This window comes from Panthera leo, chromosome A2, assembly GCF_018350215.1.
Source record: "Panthera leo isolate Ple1 chromosome A2, P.leo_Ple1_pat1.1, whole genome shotgun sequence".
Taxonomy (NCBI): domain Eukaryota; kingdom Metazoa; phylum Chordata; class Mammalia; order Carnivora; family Felidae; genus Panthera; species Panthera leo.
The window spans coordinates 9,169,680-9,185,000 of record NC_056680.1 but is presented as its reverse complement, the minus strand read 5'-3'; the positions used below and the strand labels follow the sequence as shown (position 1 = coordinate 9,185,000).

The 15,321-nt window shown below is 58.9% G+C and overlaps 1 protein-coding gene across 5 annotated transcripts in view; it reads right to left on the bottom strand.

Annotated features, from left to right (window-relative positions):
* The window catches only part of NFIX (nuclear factor I X), a 95,632-nt gene that overhangs the window by 74,016 nt on the left and 6,295 nt on the right, over nucleotides 1-15,321 (bottom strand). Inside the window, exon 1 of one of the 5 annotated variants that reach the window (XM_042928593.1) lies at nucleotides 2,811-2,833. The exons of the other annotated variants lie outside the window; for them this stretch is intronic. The gene's annotated coding sequence lies outside the window, so the exon portion shown is untranslated. Of the gene's footprint in view, nucleotides 1-2,810; nucleotides 2,834-15,321 lie in introns of those variants that run through there. 5 annotated transcript variants of the gene reach the window in all.

Below are 15,321 nucleotides of genomic sequence, written 5' to 3'. Positions count from 1 at the left end.
AACAAAACTGTAGGAAGCAGAGGGAAGGGGCCAGGCTGCTTATCCTGGAGGTAGGTGGGGCCTCCCCTCTCCGGGGGGTGGGGGAAGGCGGGAAGGGGCTCTGCAGCCAGAGTAAAATCATCCAAGAATCTGGAAATGCCAAGCATGGAAACCAGAAAATGCACATTGCGAGGAGGCTCAGAGAATTTGGACAAAGCGGGTTTTTGGCTGACTTGGGCCTGTTTTCCTCTGCTCAGGAAAGGCAGGCCCACACGGTTTTTCTAGCGTCCTCACGCTTGCTGAATGGAATCGCCCCACACCCCCATGCTGGGTCTAGGACAGGGCCTGCATCAGAACCAGGCCACTCATTCCTCTCCTATAAAACCGCCTCCCTTTCCCTTCTTTTTCTCCTCCTGTCTACAAACCGGGAACGGTGGCCTGGGACCGGGCCAACAGGCAGCTTCGGTCTGGCTCCCAACGCTACCCTGTTCCAGGCACATCTCCCCTCACCCTCCTGGCACCAAATAAAATAGGGTAGGAAGAGAGGTATTGGGGAGACCGTCTATTCTCTCTAGTGCCTCTGTAAATTCACTTTCATCCTCTGCAGAGAATAGAAAAACAAAAACTCTAGGCTTTAATTCACTATTTAGCTTCAAACTTCCTTGTGTCACTGAACAGAAGTAAAAGCCAGGGAGGCCAGAGCCCAGACCTCCGCCCCGAGCACACAGGGCAGATGACAGGCACCGGCCTCGAGGGGCAAGAGCGGTGCAGAGCCTGAGTCTCACCCACTGAGTACCACTGGAAATTGTCACCCCATGTGGCCAAGGCGCGCCCCCCCCCCAGGAAGGAAGAACCCCCACAAGCCAGCTTCATAACTTTCTCTGAGAACTGAAAAACTGCCGAAAGGCAAGGGGAAGAAGAGAAACCAGCACGTCAAGATGAGGTCCCTGCGGGGCCACTGTAAAAATACCCAGAGGCCAAGAGAGAAGGCCGGAGCAAAAGGCAAAATGTTGAAAATTCGCCGGAGGCCAACTGTAACTCCCGATCCCAGAAAAGGCTTGCGGAGCGGATCCTCCCGAGGGGATGTCCCCCTCCCTCCCCAAACCAGTCATCCCCGCACCTCCAAGACCCCTCTTGCAGCCTCCCCAGGCCCTCTTCAAGAGCTCCGTGGGCATCCCTTGTGACACCCCTTTGCTTTACCTGGTCTGCTCTCCCTGCCACAGGACAGAAGGGCCAAGGGCAAGAGGAGAGTTTCTCCAAACCCCCGGTGCCCTCGGCCGGTCTGCACTCCTCACACCCTTGGCCCACAGAGAGAGCCTATTTCTTGCAGTTGCTGCGGCAACAGGCAGTGCCCAGAGCCGGGGGCAGAGAGCAGGGTGGCCAGGATAGGAACGGCCTGGGATTTTGCACTGCTTGAGGGCTCAGGGTAGCTGGGCCGGCCCTGTCTGGGCAAGCGGCTTTCCCGAAATGTACAATTTTAGGAGTTGGAAGGAAGACATTTTTTCAATCCCTCAAAATGTATTGCTCCCCCCCCCCCCCCGCCAACTATTTTATTATCGGGATCATTGCCAAGAAAACCCGAGAATCCTCATTCCCCCTGGTGCCTAGGCCCCGCAGGGGCTGGCACGGGGCGGGGGGGGGGGGGGTGCCGGGAGCTCAGGACCTGACCACCCCTCGGCCACAATCCATCCCTCTCCAGCTCCCTTTCTTTCTCCCCCTCTCTCCCCCTCTGTGTCCTCCAGCTCCAACACAAACTGTTTGCACGGGAAGTCTCCCTCTATGACCCGATTCAGCACACACAAGAGAAAACTGTGGGCGACAGACCCAACGTCCTAACGAACTTGAGTTAATTAATGCTAAGGAAGAAAAGAGGCGCCCTCGCTCTGTTGAATCACGGTTCACTAGCCCTTTCAGTTTGCTGTGGGTGGAGGAAAAAAAAAAGAGGCTTTTTGGTTCAAATATTTTTGGGGGGCGAAGGGAAAACAAAAACACCGCAGAAGGGCCGTGGAGGGTGAAGCCGGTAGTACCTGCCCAGAGGAGCAGAGGCGAAGGCAGCCCAGAAAGTCCTCCCTGGAAGCTTCGGGCCTAAACAGTCCCGAGAAGGCCGAGAAGGGGAAAGAAAAGGGAAGGGATGATCAATTGATTGCCAGCCTGCTCAAATAAACTGCTCAAAAAATTATACTGTCAGACTAGAAGATACATGTGTATGTATTTAAAGCCCAAGCCCAAAAACAACTCGATTTGAACAGAGCCGTGGGGATGTTTTAGCAGAGCAGAAAACCGAAATATGGATGGCACGCGTACAAAAATTTAAGTGTACAGAAAAAAGGAGAGGTGGTAATCGGGGGGCAGGGAGAACAGCTGCAATTTTGCTTTCCAGATGTTGACAGCAAAATGTAATTGGCAAGTAACTTCTTCCTTAACCACTTTTCATCCTTGGGTCCTGAGATGTGAAAATCCTACGGCTAAACCTGAGTCTGCAGGCAGTTTCCTGGCACTCGGCACACACGTGGATGGGTCTGGAAGCCTCGTGGGCCACACGCCCGTGAGCTTTTTTATCAGCCCACTAATTTTTACAAGCCCTCCCACCGCTCCTTAGCGGGAGACCTGAGCAAAGCAGGCTGGAGGACGTTCTTATTTAAATCATCATTTATTACAATAATAATAACTATTGTTATTATTATTATTTTGTGAGGTGATGCCTTTTCTTTTGAGGCTGGGTCTTCCTTGCTTTCTTAAAACTAAACTTTTTAATTGAAGTGTGCAGAAAGAGCAGCAGATCGCACGCTTGCAAGGCTGGTGCGCGATACACGTTCACGAAGTGAACTCACCTGTGTGACACCACCCAGATTAAGAAATCGAACATATTCGGCACGGCGGAACAGGCCTTTAGCGTTTAAGCTATGAAGTTCTCATAGTTTATGTGCCTTAGAAGGAGCTCCTGCCCCACCAGTCGTGTCAAATGTGAGCACCTCTGCACACACGTGTGTTAACAGAGCGGTCTGTACTCCTCCTAGGACCACAAAAAAATGCGTGGTGAAAAGAAGCCCCTCGAATCCTCACTGCTCCAAAGGGGTTTCGCCTCTCTGTCCCTCTTTCTCTCTCTGTGCCTGCCCAGCTCTGATCCCATCAACAGGGCAACCAACTGTGCAGCGGGGTTAGCAGACCAGCAGGGCATGTGTATGGTGGACAAACAGGGCCCACCGAGCTGAAAACCAAACAGCCATGGTGACCAAGGGGGGAGTAAGAGACCCTCCGTTCACCCTGTCTGCAGGCGGGCAGAGACTGGGGGGGAGGCTCGGGTGTGTGTGGGTAAGGGCAGGGGTGGGGGTAGCTCCGTGGAGTCAGAGATTCCTGAGGGGTAAATGAGCACCTATCCAGGCAGGCTGCCCTCATTCCCGTCCCCAAGAGTCTAGCAGGGAGAGGAGTGAGGGGGTCCTGGGGCAGAGCTGGCTCGGGAAGGGAGGCCCAAACCTCCTACATCTGCCTCCCCCTTCCCTGGCTCCAGCCCCAGCTGGCTCCCCCCCTCACTTTCACTCGCACTAAATTTACTTTATAATTTTAAAATTAAATTTTAAAAAAAGCAGGAAAGAGAAAGCACTGAAGGCAAAGTACCTCCCACAATATCTCTCCGAGGGGTGGGGGGGTTTTGCTTATGTAAAAAGACAAATGCAAGGGATCGCTGAAAAGTCTAAGCACCAAATAACAAGGAAAATCAAAAGAGAAACACATTTAATGAAAAACACCTGAAGCAAATAAAGAACTCCTTTGCAACGCAAAGGCACTGCCTGTGGTGCCTGTGGGCACAAGTCTCTACCCCCGTTTCTTGTCCACTTTTCCCTTTCCTTTCTCACAGGGAGCTGTGACTTCCCCAAGCACTACGGAAACCCCTCTTCCTTTTGAGCCCATCCACCCCACAACTAAGGGGAAGACCAAGGGCAGCCACTTAGCACCCCACCAGCCTGAAGCAGACCTCTGCAGCCCTAGTGAAGAGCCCTTCCCTCTATTCCCACATCTCCCCCAGGCCGTGCCCGCCACTGGCCCTGTACCCTGTTCCCCTGCCTCAAACCTAGGCCCCGTGGGCGGTAGCACTGTCCTGGGGCTGGACGCCAGGCCCAGCCCAAGTGGGCAGCTCGCTTGCATATGGGGCCGAGAAGAAAGAACTGTTCAGCTTAATTTAAAATATGACAAGGGATCTGAGCTCTCTAATCCTGCGATCTTTAGAAATACTTGATTCTTTTGCGGGGGGGGGGGGGCGCTGGTGGTGGTGGAGCGCAGGGTAGGCATCAAGACTCTGCCTCTGAGACCCCACACCCCCCACCCGGTTTGACTTTCCCACCAGCCCGCCGCCTGGGAAACGCGCCCTCGGCTGGCACAGGGGTACCAGAGCCCGGCTCCTTTCTTCCTTTCTTTCTTTTTTAAATCGCTCTAGCGCAAACCAGGCAGTGGGTCAGGGCCCAGAGGCGGGGGAGGGAAGAGGAGAGGGTTGTCTCTGAAAGAGGGGAAAAAAGGAAAGCGAGGCTCCCAACTCCGGGAGAAGAACGGCCTGCCGCAAGTTTCCCGGCTGGTGCCAGTTTGGGGATTTGCGAATCAGACCGGAGCGGAGGGAAAGGCAGGCGAGAAAAAAAAAAAAAAAAAGCCCGCATTAAAACTAACCAGCTCTGCCTAAAAGCACGCTTTTCACCCTTAAATAAGACAATGACGAGGGGAGAGAAGAGACGAGTTATTTCTCACTCTTTAATTATTCCAATGCTTAGCATTATTTAAAAAAAAAAAAAAACCACACACATTAGCCAATGATACATTCTAACCCTCAACAAAGCTGGTATTTTTCTCTGATTACAGACTTTGCCGCGGCAAACCCGGGCTCCGACGACAGAGGCAGCGCAGAAGCGCGCTCCTAAATGAGACACAATTTTATTAAAATCATAATAATTCCTTGCATTTCTATAGCGCCTTTTCAGCAGCGGAGATCCCAGGTGCCCCCATGCCCGGTTCTACAAGGGAACTGGCGACCAAAAAGCTCAGTCGTGAGGCAGGCGAGGCTCGCCAGCTCCAGAGTGCCACCGGCATGTATCTTTCTTTCTTTTTTTAACAGCCCGTTTCCATCAGCCTTGGTCTCACGCTTAAAAAAAAAAAAAAAGTAATAAAACTCCTTTAAATTAAAAAAATATATTAAAAAAAAAAAGGGGGAGAGAGAAAATGACCTGAAATATAAAGTGGAGGGGGGCGGGGGGGGGGGAGAGCCAAGTGTGGTCTGGGAGCCTGGGGCCCTAGGGTGCTGCTGGGATGGGCCGCCTCTGGGTTCAGGGTGCAGGGTCAGCCGCTGCCCGGGTCACCTCCCCAGGCGCAGCTGGAGTAGGCTGAGTCATCTGCACATGGAAAAGTTAAAGGACCTAACACCACCAAAGCGCATTTAAGTAATTTGGGCGATAAGAAGTCGGGTTAATGACTGGTTTCCGCGGGCCGGCTGGGAGGCCCCCGGGGGCAATTTCTCCGAATGCCAGGGTGCTGCTCGGAGCTCCGGAGGAGCGGCTGGGTGGCTTTATCCGGACACCAGCCTCCTCCAACAGGTTAAGTCGGGCCCACTCGGCGCACACGTTCTTTTCCCACTTTTCCATCCTTTTCCCCCCAGGGCCTGCCCAGGTAGTGCTGCAAAATGGCTGGCAACGGTGGGGGGAAGGGGGCTTAGCACCCCCAATTCAAGAAGTCAGCCAGGAGAGAGAAGGCAGTGTGGCTCAGAGGGGATCTGGAGGAAATTTTTTTAAAGGTTCTTGGAGACTGCGCAACTCCCGCGGCCTGAAGGCAGAGGAGAGGGGAAGGGAAAGCACATTTTCTGCCACTTAGTCACATTTCTTCCCCGTGCTTGCTGGAGGCCAAACGCCCCCAAACCCAGCCAACCCTCGAAACAAACAAAAATCTCCCCTGGTAAATTTCTCCTCCCTCGTTCCCCCTCCCCCCCCCCCAAAAAAGCGGCCTGGGGAGAAGCCGGGAGGCTCTTCGGAGGCCTGGGGTCCGGAGACAGCGCTGCGCGCACAATGCGGCGCAGAGAAGGGACCCTCTCCAGATTGAGGACCCAAAGTTGCCGTCGGATTCTGGGGGCATTTAGCCCCCAAGGTCCTCCGCGCAACCAAAGAATAACAGGAATTATCAACATCGCATTCATTCCAAAGCCCTCGCGCGCATTATCCCCTGTCGCGTATCCGGACGGGCACGAAAGAGGGAAACTTAGGCAAAGGCGGCCCACAGCCCCACCCGGGGCGTCTGGGGACCCAACCAGCTTACAGGCCAAAACGCCGCCATTTGAGCCCCTTCTGGCGGCGGCCTTTGCCGCTGCAAATGGCAAGGGCCTCCGAACGCGAACCCGGCCGGCCCTCGACGCGGGGCCACTTTTGGGTTGTCGCCACGAGGGGTTAGGCCGCGCCCGGGCGGGCGGGAGCCCGGGCGGCTTGGTGCTGCTGGGGCGGGGAGGGAGCAAGGACACCGAAGGTTCCGGACCTCAGGGCCGCATCGTTCAAAGCCTCGCCTTGTGCCTCCGCTCCTTCACACCTGTTCCCGGTTTCCCCTCACCTGCCCTCGGGGGCAGTGGTCCTCACTCCTCTCTCAACGCCCGGCGCGGCTCCGCCCAAGCGACCCAACTGTCGTGTGCACAGGCGCCTGTTGCACGACGGCTTCCCGCCTTTTCGCCTCCGCGCACGCGCACACCCGACTTTGCTCAAGGCCCGCTCAGGGCCAACAGCCCTCTTGGTGTCCTAGGGCCGGGGCCATTCGTCCCGTCGAGGGGTATGTTGTCCTTTCCCACCCCGTGGTGTGTGGCGCAAGTGACCGTGACTGTCAGCACCCGTGTTCTGCCGGGTGGAAAGAACACTGCCCTCCTCTTGCCCGAGCCGGTGAGGGGGGTGCTCCCCATGACCTCCACCCACCTGTGCCCCACCCCCCTACCCCTTGGGGCGTGAGCTAATTGCAGCGTGTCCGGAATGCCACGCAGAAAAAGAACACCTTGGAGGCGACAATGAAAGGAGCTCGTAGGCGGCGGGCACCTGGCAAGGGGCATAGGCTGGGGCTAGTACGTGGCACGGGTGGCACATTTCTGCCGGGGGTTTGCAAAGGCACACGATTGTGATGCATGGCGCACTGGTGGGGAGGAGGGATATCTTCCAGGCCACGTGGGAGACGGCCTGGTTGGGGCATCAAAGCGCCACAGTGGGGCAGTGGGGCCATCTACGGAGTCCTGAGGCAACCCCACCACCACCTCTACTCAGCAGTGTGCTTCTATTTTAAGATTATCTCCCACTCCTCCAAAATCCACCCACCCTCGCTCCTGAGGTCCGTGGTGCGCACCAGGGAAACTCCCTCGGCCCCAGGCACACCTGAGGGGAAGGCCAGGAGGGCAGCGCAGGGTCTGAGTCGCCCAGCTGGACTCAGGGGGGCAAAGGGAAGTTTCGGCGGAGGAGGGGGCATTAAATGGCCTCTTTGTGGAGAGGAATTGTGGGCCGTCACTCAGGATTAATTTAAGCAGCAACAGCAAACACACACCAAAAAGCAACGTCTGGCCGCCAGCACCCACCCCCGCGATTGTGTTTCGGGTGGGGGGGGGAGCGCGGCAGGATTCATTGGTGTGGCCCGGCCTTTAAGAACGTGGGGCGTCCACAGTGGGAAGGGGGAAGGCTGCTGCCGCCTGGCCCCACGTCCCTGCTTGGCGAAGTGGGTTTGCAGGTTTGGGACGAAGCCGAGTGGGGGGGTGGCAAAATCCAAGTAGAAACGTGGAGCAGAAATGGGGGGGGGAGGTTCTATATAAATTATATTTAAAGGTACAAATTTCCAATATAAATATATCACATGCAGGGGCGCCACTGGGTAGCAGTTCTGGGCGCTCACCTTCGCCCCAGGGACATTTGGGGAGGCGGGTGTTCTAAGAGAAATCCGGCTGGCGGCTGGCGGTGGGAATCAGGCCTCCGCTTCCCGGTCTCCTCCCCCAACAACCTGAATGCTGCTTTGGAGCCAGGTGCCCTGGGCGGCCTGGCAGGTGTGCGGCTCACGTGAAACACACGCGTGTGCAGCCTGGGGAGGCGAGTACCTGCGTGGGCCTGGAGCCGCGTGTGTGGGCACCAGCAGCTCCCCTGGGCTCACTGGCCCACCTTGGCCCAGCACACCCATGGGGGCACAGGGCAGTGCCTGTGCTCGCTCGGAGCCAGGTCCGGGCACAAGCAGGAGAATGCATGTGGGGTGTGTGTGTGTGTGTGTGTGTGTGTTGGGGGGGCCCCATCTGATGTCGGGCAAGGGCATGTTTATGGCCATGTGTGCTCCTGGCAATCTCACTGGGGTGTCAGGCCTGCGTGTGCATATTAACTGGTGGTGCCTGGGATCCCCATGGGGGGAGTGCCAGGCAAGGGTGTGCTCGAGACCCATCTGAGCCTCTGTGCAGGACTGTGCTTAGGTGTGCACACGAGAGCCCGCCTGAGTGCCCTGCTGGGTGGTCAGACGTGGGTATGCGGGTGCCAGGGTGCACCGTCGGGATGCTGTGCAAGGGCGTGCACGTGTGCTTTCAAGCCCCCTAGGAGTGGCCACGTGTGCTGGGGCCACCGTTGAGGCCAGCAGAGCCTGAGCAGGCCAGGGGGCAGGGCCAGCTGCCCGGCCAGCCTCGGCGGGAAGTCATTGGAGGCGTGTTGGTTTTGGCCAGGGCAGCTCTAATGGGGGAAGCCCCGGGGAGCGGCAGGGGTGGAACAAAGAAGGGGAAAGTGAGGGAAGGCGGGCAGCAGAGGGGGAGGAGGAATCGCCCTGGAATGCGGAGGGCCTTGGGGAGTCTCTGGGCCCTGGCTAGGGCTGAGGGACTTCACTGGTGCCTACAGCTGCCAGTTCCCCGCTCCCCCGCCCCCACCCCGTGGACAGAGACCCTGGCCCCAGTCAAAGGCTCCTACACACGGAATCCTGCCACCACGGGCCCACAAGGAGCCAAATAGCATTTGGGGTGGAGAGCATGGCTCAGATTTCCTCAGCAGAGGGCAGACAGTTTGAGGCCCCTTCCCCTGTTTCTTGGCTGGACTGCTCAGAACCTCAGTTCTGCCCATCCAGGGAATGGGAAGGGAATTCCCACGGGGGGGGCCAGGAAGGTGAGTACTGGCTGAATAGGAGTGAGTTGAAAGGCAGGGTGACCTGTTTAAGCCTTGCTTGCCCCTGGGGGCCTGACTAATTCCTCCCCCACCCCCATTTCTAGCGCCATGACCTTGGCACTTGACCTTGTGGCCTCTGTTTCCTCATCTGTAAAACAGGTTACTCATAGCCGCCTCAGGTTGAGAGGGTTACAGGAGGTCACGTGCATACACGCGCTCGCTCGCACGCGCTCGCACACACACACACACACACACACACACACACACACACTCCGCCTGCTGCCCAGGCATAATTGCTCTGGAGTTGGTAGCTGTTATTTTTATTGTGAGGAGTCTATGGCTGTGACAAGCTGTGACGCTTGGTGTGATGGCGGGAGGCTGGCTGTGCGTGCGACTGTGCCGCTGTGTGTGTGTGCGTGTGTGTGACAGGTTGTGTGTGAGACTGTGCGTGGACGACAGATTGTGCCGGTGTGCGGCAGTGCCTGTGACAGGCTGTCACTGCGCGACAGACTGCGGGTGGCGGGGTGTTGCGGGTACCGACTGTGAGTGGAGATGAGGCAGTGTGTAGGGCTGGGACTGGGGGACTCCCGAAAACCTACCTCAGTGAGGGTCTGGCTGACAGTGAGAGAGGGAGGCTCTCAGGGACCACAGAGAGTCAGTCCAGTGTCTTCTCGGGCCTTGGCTTTTCTGTTGTGTCCAGTGGACTCCACTTTGCTTGTGAGCCTCGGTAGGTGACGGGTCAGGGGGACCCTACGATAAAGCCTCCCCTTTACCCGCTGTGGTCAACTCGGGTGCCCACCGCTCCCCCCCCGCCCCAGCTTCTTGCTTGGGTTCAGAGGATCCCGGGAGGGCCATCGGGGATCTCAGGGTGCGCAGGACCCCCCGGTCAGGCTGGCTTCAGTGAGGGACACAGACCCCAAGCCTGTTTCCCACACTTTCCCTGAGCTCCAGGCCTGGGCAGGGCTGGTGGAGACCAAGAGAAGGAGGGATTTGGGGAAAGCTCAAGAAAAACCAGGGGAGAAATGGAGGGGAGAAATGGAGGGAGAAGGTGAGAAGACCAGACACTTCTTCCCTGGGACCTGGAGAACCCGGGGCTGCTTGAGGTTGGGGCCTCCAGTCGCGGTGGGCACGTATCAGGTTTTGGGGGGTGGTCGGGGCTGCCAAAAATGCCCGCTAACACTTAAAAACGTTGCTTGTACTCTAGGCTCGTATCAGACCCTGATTTTAGGGACTCGCTCCTTATATCAACCCTGCCGGAGGGACGAGAACACACACCACCCCGGCCCACCTCTTCCCTCTACAGCTGGGGAAACTGAGGCCGAGAGAGGGGAAGGGACTTGTCTGAGCACCAGCTCATGCCCAGGAGACCTGAGAATACAGGACTTCAGGTTTCGAGAAACCTCACCGGCTGGAAAACTCCCAGGCCCTGTGGGCTGGGGGCAGCACCCTGTGAACCCCGCCCCCCTCTCGGTGTGTCAGGACGTGTATGTTTTGTGTGCTATATGGGCTGTGGTCCACGGCTGTTGTGCGTGTCGTGTGCAAGACACCGCATGACGGATGCGTCCCTCGGTCGGTGCGGGCCTCTGTGCGTCTGTGTGTCCATTCAGGGCCAGCCCCTGCCACAGAGGGGGGAGAGACATCGAAGCACCCCCCCCCCGAAAGCGTGTCTTTGATACTTGTAGCCTCGGCAGCGAAAAACAAGTTTCCACAGGGCCGCCTTGGGCTGAGGCCAGGCCGTCCTCAAATAACATTTGAAGTTACTTAGCAAACTTTGTTTAGTGCCGAGAGAGGCAGAGAGGCCCGGGCAGCGAGCTTGGGGGGGGGGGGGGGGTAGTAAACCGGTTCCTCCAAAGTCCCTTGCCCCTCTGGGGGCATGAGTGCCCAACATGGGGCTGAGTTCCCCTCCCCAAAGTTCCAGGAGGAGGAGCAGGAATCTTGAAGCCCTGGGGGGACCTGGAGGCGGGGGAGGAAGGATCTGGGCACCCCACAGATAAAGCCTTGCCTCTGCCAGTCCAGGCCCTGGACATTGGCAAGAAGGCCCACCCTGATCTCCTGGTGGCCCAGAGGCTGACTCTGGGTCCCTGGGTCTGGTTAGAAATGGGAGGGTCTACGCTTTCTGTGCTGCCCCCTTTCTGCAGCCCAGCTCTGCCAGCCTTGAGGCAGGTTGTACGCGCTGGCTCGGAGCACGTGTCCCCCTCCAGACAGACAGACAGACACACACACACACACACACACACATATGCACCCAGAAAGCCCCTGGTGCCCACGCGCCTGGCCCTCCCAAACTCTCATTTCCAGGGTCCCAGCCCCAGGCAGCAGAGAAGGCCTGAGAGCCAGCGATGGCGGGTGTGGAAGTGAGGTTGGTGCCTAGGGGAGGGGGAGGGGGAGGAGATGCCAAAAATGGTGAGCCATTACAGGCAAGCAGGCGAGCAAGGGAGGAAGCGAGCAGGGATGATGGAAGCCAGCCGGGCATCCTCGCCGAGCTCTGGGCTGCAAAGGGGCGGCGAGAAAGGCAGCCCGGGGCCTTCTAGGCAGCAGGCATGGGGGCACAAGCCCCAGGTGGCACGGGACAGGCAGGGGGCCGGGAGGCGCCCAACGCTCCCCCACCCCCACCCCAAGCTTTGAAATGGAGACTGGCAGCAGCAGCCGCTGGGCTCTGCCCGGGCGTGGGGTGGGGGTGGCGGGCAGGCAGGGCGCCAAACCGAACGCCACCAGGCTGGGCACGGTGGTTGCCGGCCGGCGGCGCTGACCCCACCGGCCCCGGCCCAGGACCCCTCACATCTAGAGCTTTGGGGATGGAGGAAGGCGGCGGCCCAGCGGGGATCAGAGGTCCGGCAGACAAAGCCGGGTCCCCTCGAGCCGTGGGCAGGTCCCCAAGACCCTACAGAGATGGCGCGGCCTGGCATGGCCAAGGTGACGGGCTGGGGTAAAAATAAACTGGGCCCGCCCCGGGGGAGCTAAATCGAGGGGCCCAGGTGGAAGTGCCACTCCGGGCCACCAGCTGCCCCCGCCCCACCCCCAGCTCGGAGCAGCAGGGTCGAGAACACCGGGTGCCCGTCGACGCCCAGTTTCTACGCAGGGGAAACCCCGGCCATCTTGTCTCCTGGTCTTGGGGAGGCAGCCTACGGTGTAGCCACAAGCATGGGGAACGGGTGATCTCAGGCCGCACCGACGACAGGCCGCGCGTTTGGGGCAGACGGCGGGGGCATCCGTGCTAAGCCACATATCCTTGACCTCCAGGCTGTCCCCCCTGAGAGGAAAAAGGGCCTGGGAGGCCACACTTGAGCTGTGGCAGAGCTGCGTGGGGTTGAAGGTCAGCACCGTGCCGCGAGGCCTCCCGGATCACCTCTGCTAAAACCACGGCTGCCCGGCGTCCGTGGGCCCTACCTGTGCTTTCCCTCTTAGCACCTGTCACTGTCTCAAGTACCGGGCACTCCCTTGTTTATCAGGTTCACTGTCTGCCCTCCCACTGGGGCCGGCGCCTCTGCTGATTTTGCTCCCTGCTGAGCCCCCGGGGTCTAGAACAGGGCCTGGCACCCAGAGGTACTTGGTAAATATTTGTTGAAGGAATGCAGAGGCCCCCAGCTGCACCCCCAGCACTCAGGCTCCAGCAGGGTGCCCAGCGAGGTGTGGGAGAAGGCATCGTGCCCATTGTCAGGGTACCGAAGGCGAGCCTGGCCAGTGGTGGTGCAGGGGGGTGAGGCAACCAGCCGCTGTCACTCAGAGCCCCGAATGGAGGAAGATCTGAGGGTCAGAGTGGTAAGGAGGCTTCAAGGGCTGATAGCTGGGGCAAGCTTCCAATGGGAGTGTGGGGGTGTACCGGCCCACTCTGAAATTTTGGTAAAGGCCAGAGAATAAGCTGCCGAACGATTCTGTTCCATCAGTGGGACTTAGAGTGGCGGCCACCAGAGAAGAGGCGCAGGCTCTGCCACCTCCTAGCCCTTGACCCTGACGCTGGATAGGTCTCTCGGCTTCTCATCTATAAAATCAAGCGCTTATTTCGCATCAAGCACTATGTGAAAGCACGTTCTACAAGTCAACTCCTCTGATCCTTACCATAACCTGGGAGAGGAAACTAGAGGCCCAGAGAGGTTGAGCGACTCGTCCAAGGTCACACAGCTAGTGAAGAGCAGAGCCGGGATTCAAACCCAGGAAACTGGCTCCGAGTCCCCACTCCCCTGATGATGACTAAATGTCCCAAATGCCTGCCTTATTAGCACCCACTGGGCACAGCTAACCCCTGCCACCCCTGCCTCACGTGGAAGGATTCCACGGGGACAAGCTGGGAAGACACTCAGCACAGGGCGCAACATAATAAGCACACACACGGCACACTTTAGCCAATCACTATGGCTTTTAGGACATGTCATTATAATCCTAGAAAATGCTCTCTCCCTGCACAATTCTGCCAGCCATCTTTCTGGTCTCTTTCTGCGGAGTCAGAAATGAAGAGTCCGTGGCCAGAGGAGTAACGAGACAGCCCCACGGAGGACAAGAGTTTCAGAAATTAGCCTCGCCTCCATCCTGGACTGTCTCGATGGCTTCCAGAAGCGGGACGGTCAGAGCAGGGCCGTGAGGCCGGAGGGCTGGGGGTGCCCCGGGGGCAGGGTAGGCATATGGCTCCCCAAGCTTCTTCCCCAGGCTGCGACAAACCGGCCCAAGGGATTCAGAGTCCCAAATTCCACCAGGAGAGGTCAGGGTGGTTGAATCTGCCGCTCAAAGACAGCCAGAGGGCAGGCAGGCAGAGGGGAGGTCCGAGGAGGCCAGGTGTCATCTCTCAGACACCATTTCCAAGCAGGGCCAGGTGTAAGCCAGGTGTGAATGTCTGTGTGGGCGTGACGCTCAGCCACATGGACCTGGCAATTCGGGACTGTGTACGGCCAGACCGTTTGTGCCCGGGCTTATGTATAGGGGGTGTTGCATCTGCGACAACCTCTGGGTCCTGATGAGCAAGACTGTGTGTGCGGCTGCTGGCAGCAGCCTCCTGTGCGTGTGTGTGCGCGTGTGTGTCGTGGGTGTGAGTTGTGTCCACGTGTGTGTTACTGCGTGCGTCTGACAATACGAGGGCTGGGTGTCTCCATTTCGGCGCTGGTGACATCGGGGCCGGATGGGTGCTTGTGGTGGGGGCGTCCTGGGCGCTGCGGGGTGTTGGGCGGCATCCCTGGCCTCCCCCCACCGGCAGCGGACGCCCCTCCGAGTGCGATGACCAAATGTATTCCCAGACGTTGCCAAGTGTGTGCGTGTGCGTCACGGCATGTCTGAGGGTGTGTTGCTGTGTGCAACACACTGTGTGCACGTGCACGCTGAGCGCATGTGCTCCTGTGTGTCTGGGGGGTGGGGTGGGTGCGGGGATCAGGGCTCTCGCGTGCGTTTCTGGGTGCCTGGCACGTGCACGTGCCTCTCGCCGAGTGTCTGTGGGTCCGTGAGACGCTCCACACCCCTGTGTGTTTGCCAACAAGCAGCGCGCGTGTCTGCGCCGTGTGCCGCGTGGCGCGTCTCCGTGTGACCGTGCGCGGCCGCGGGTCTGCGCCCAAGCGCACGTCCCTGCGTGCGACGCCCACGCCAACGTGTTCGGGTGTGGTGGGCGTCTCTAGGCGTTGGCGTGCTGAAGGCAAGTCCCTTTGTGTGGGGACGCCGGTGTCTGTGCGCTCCCGATTCAGGGAAGGTGTGCTGTGCCTGTGTGTGACGGCGTGATCCTTTGTGCCCGCGTGTGCCGGTGACGGGGTGCGACTTTGTGTGAGATGGGCCCAGGATAAGCCGCCCGAGACGATTTTACGGGAGCCAATATTTCGATGGGATCTCCCGGATGATCTGCCCCCCCACCCCCACCCCCAGGTCCCGACTGCCCCCGGGGCTGAAAGCCACCTCCTCAGGTCAAGGGGGTAGGGTGGGCCTCTGAGCTGCCCCTTCCTCCGGCTGGGCTCCCGCAGATTCAGGTGGGGACAGACCCCCGCCCTTGCCCGATCGGTGCCAGGAAGACCGGCACCGAGCTTTCGGCCAAGGGGGCAGGGTCCTCAGCAGCGGTGGTGGCACGGCCCCCTGCCCGCTGCTGGCCACCACCCCCCAGCTTCCCCTCAGGGTGGGGCCCCAGTAGGGGGAAAGCTCCCCAGAGCAACCCTGGCTTCCGATTGGCTACGGATCGCCGCAGTGCCCGCCACCCGCCTCCCCCTCCCCGGCTGGCGCAGCCACATCGGTAGTGGTGGCAAACGCAGCTCAGAGTTCTGGGCACAGC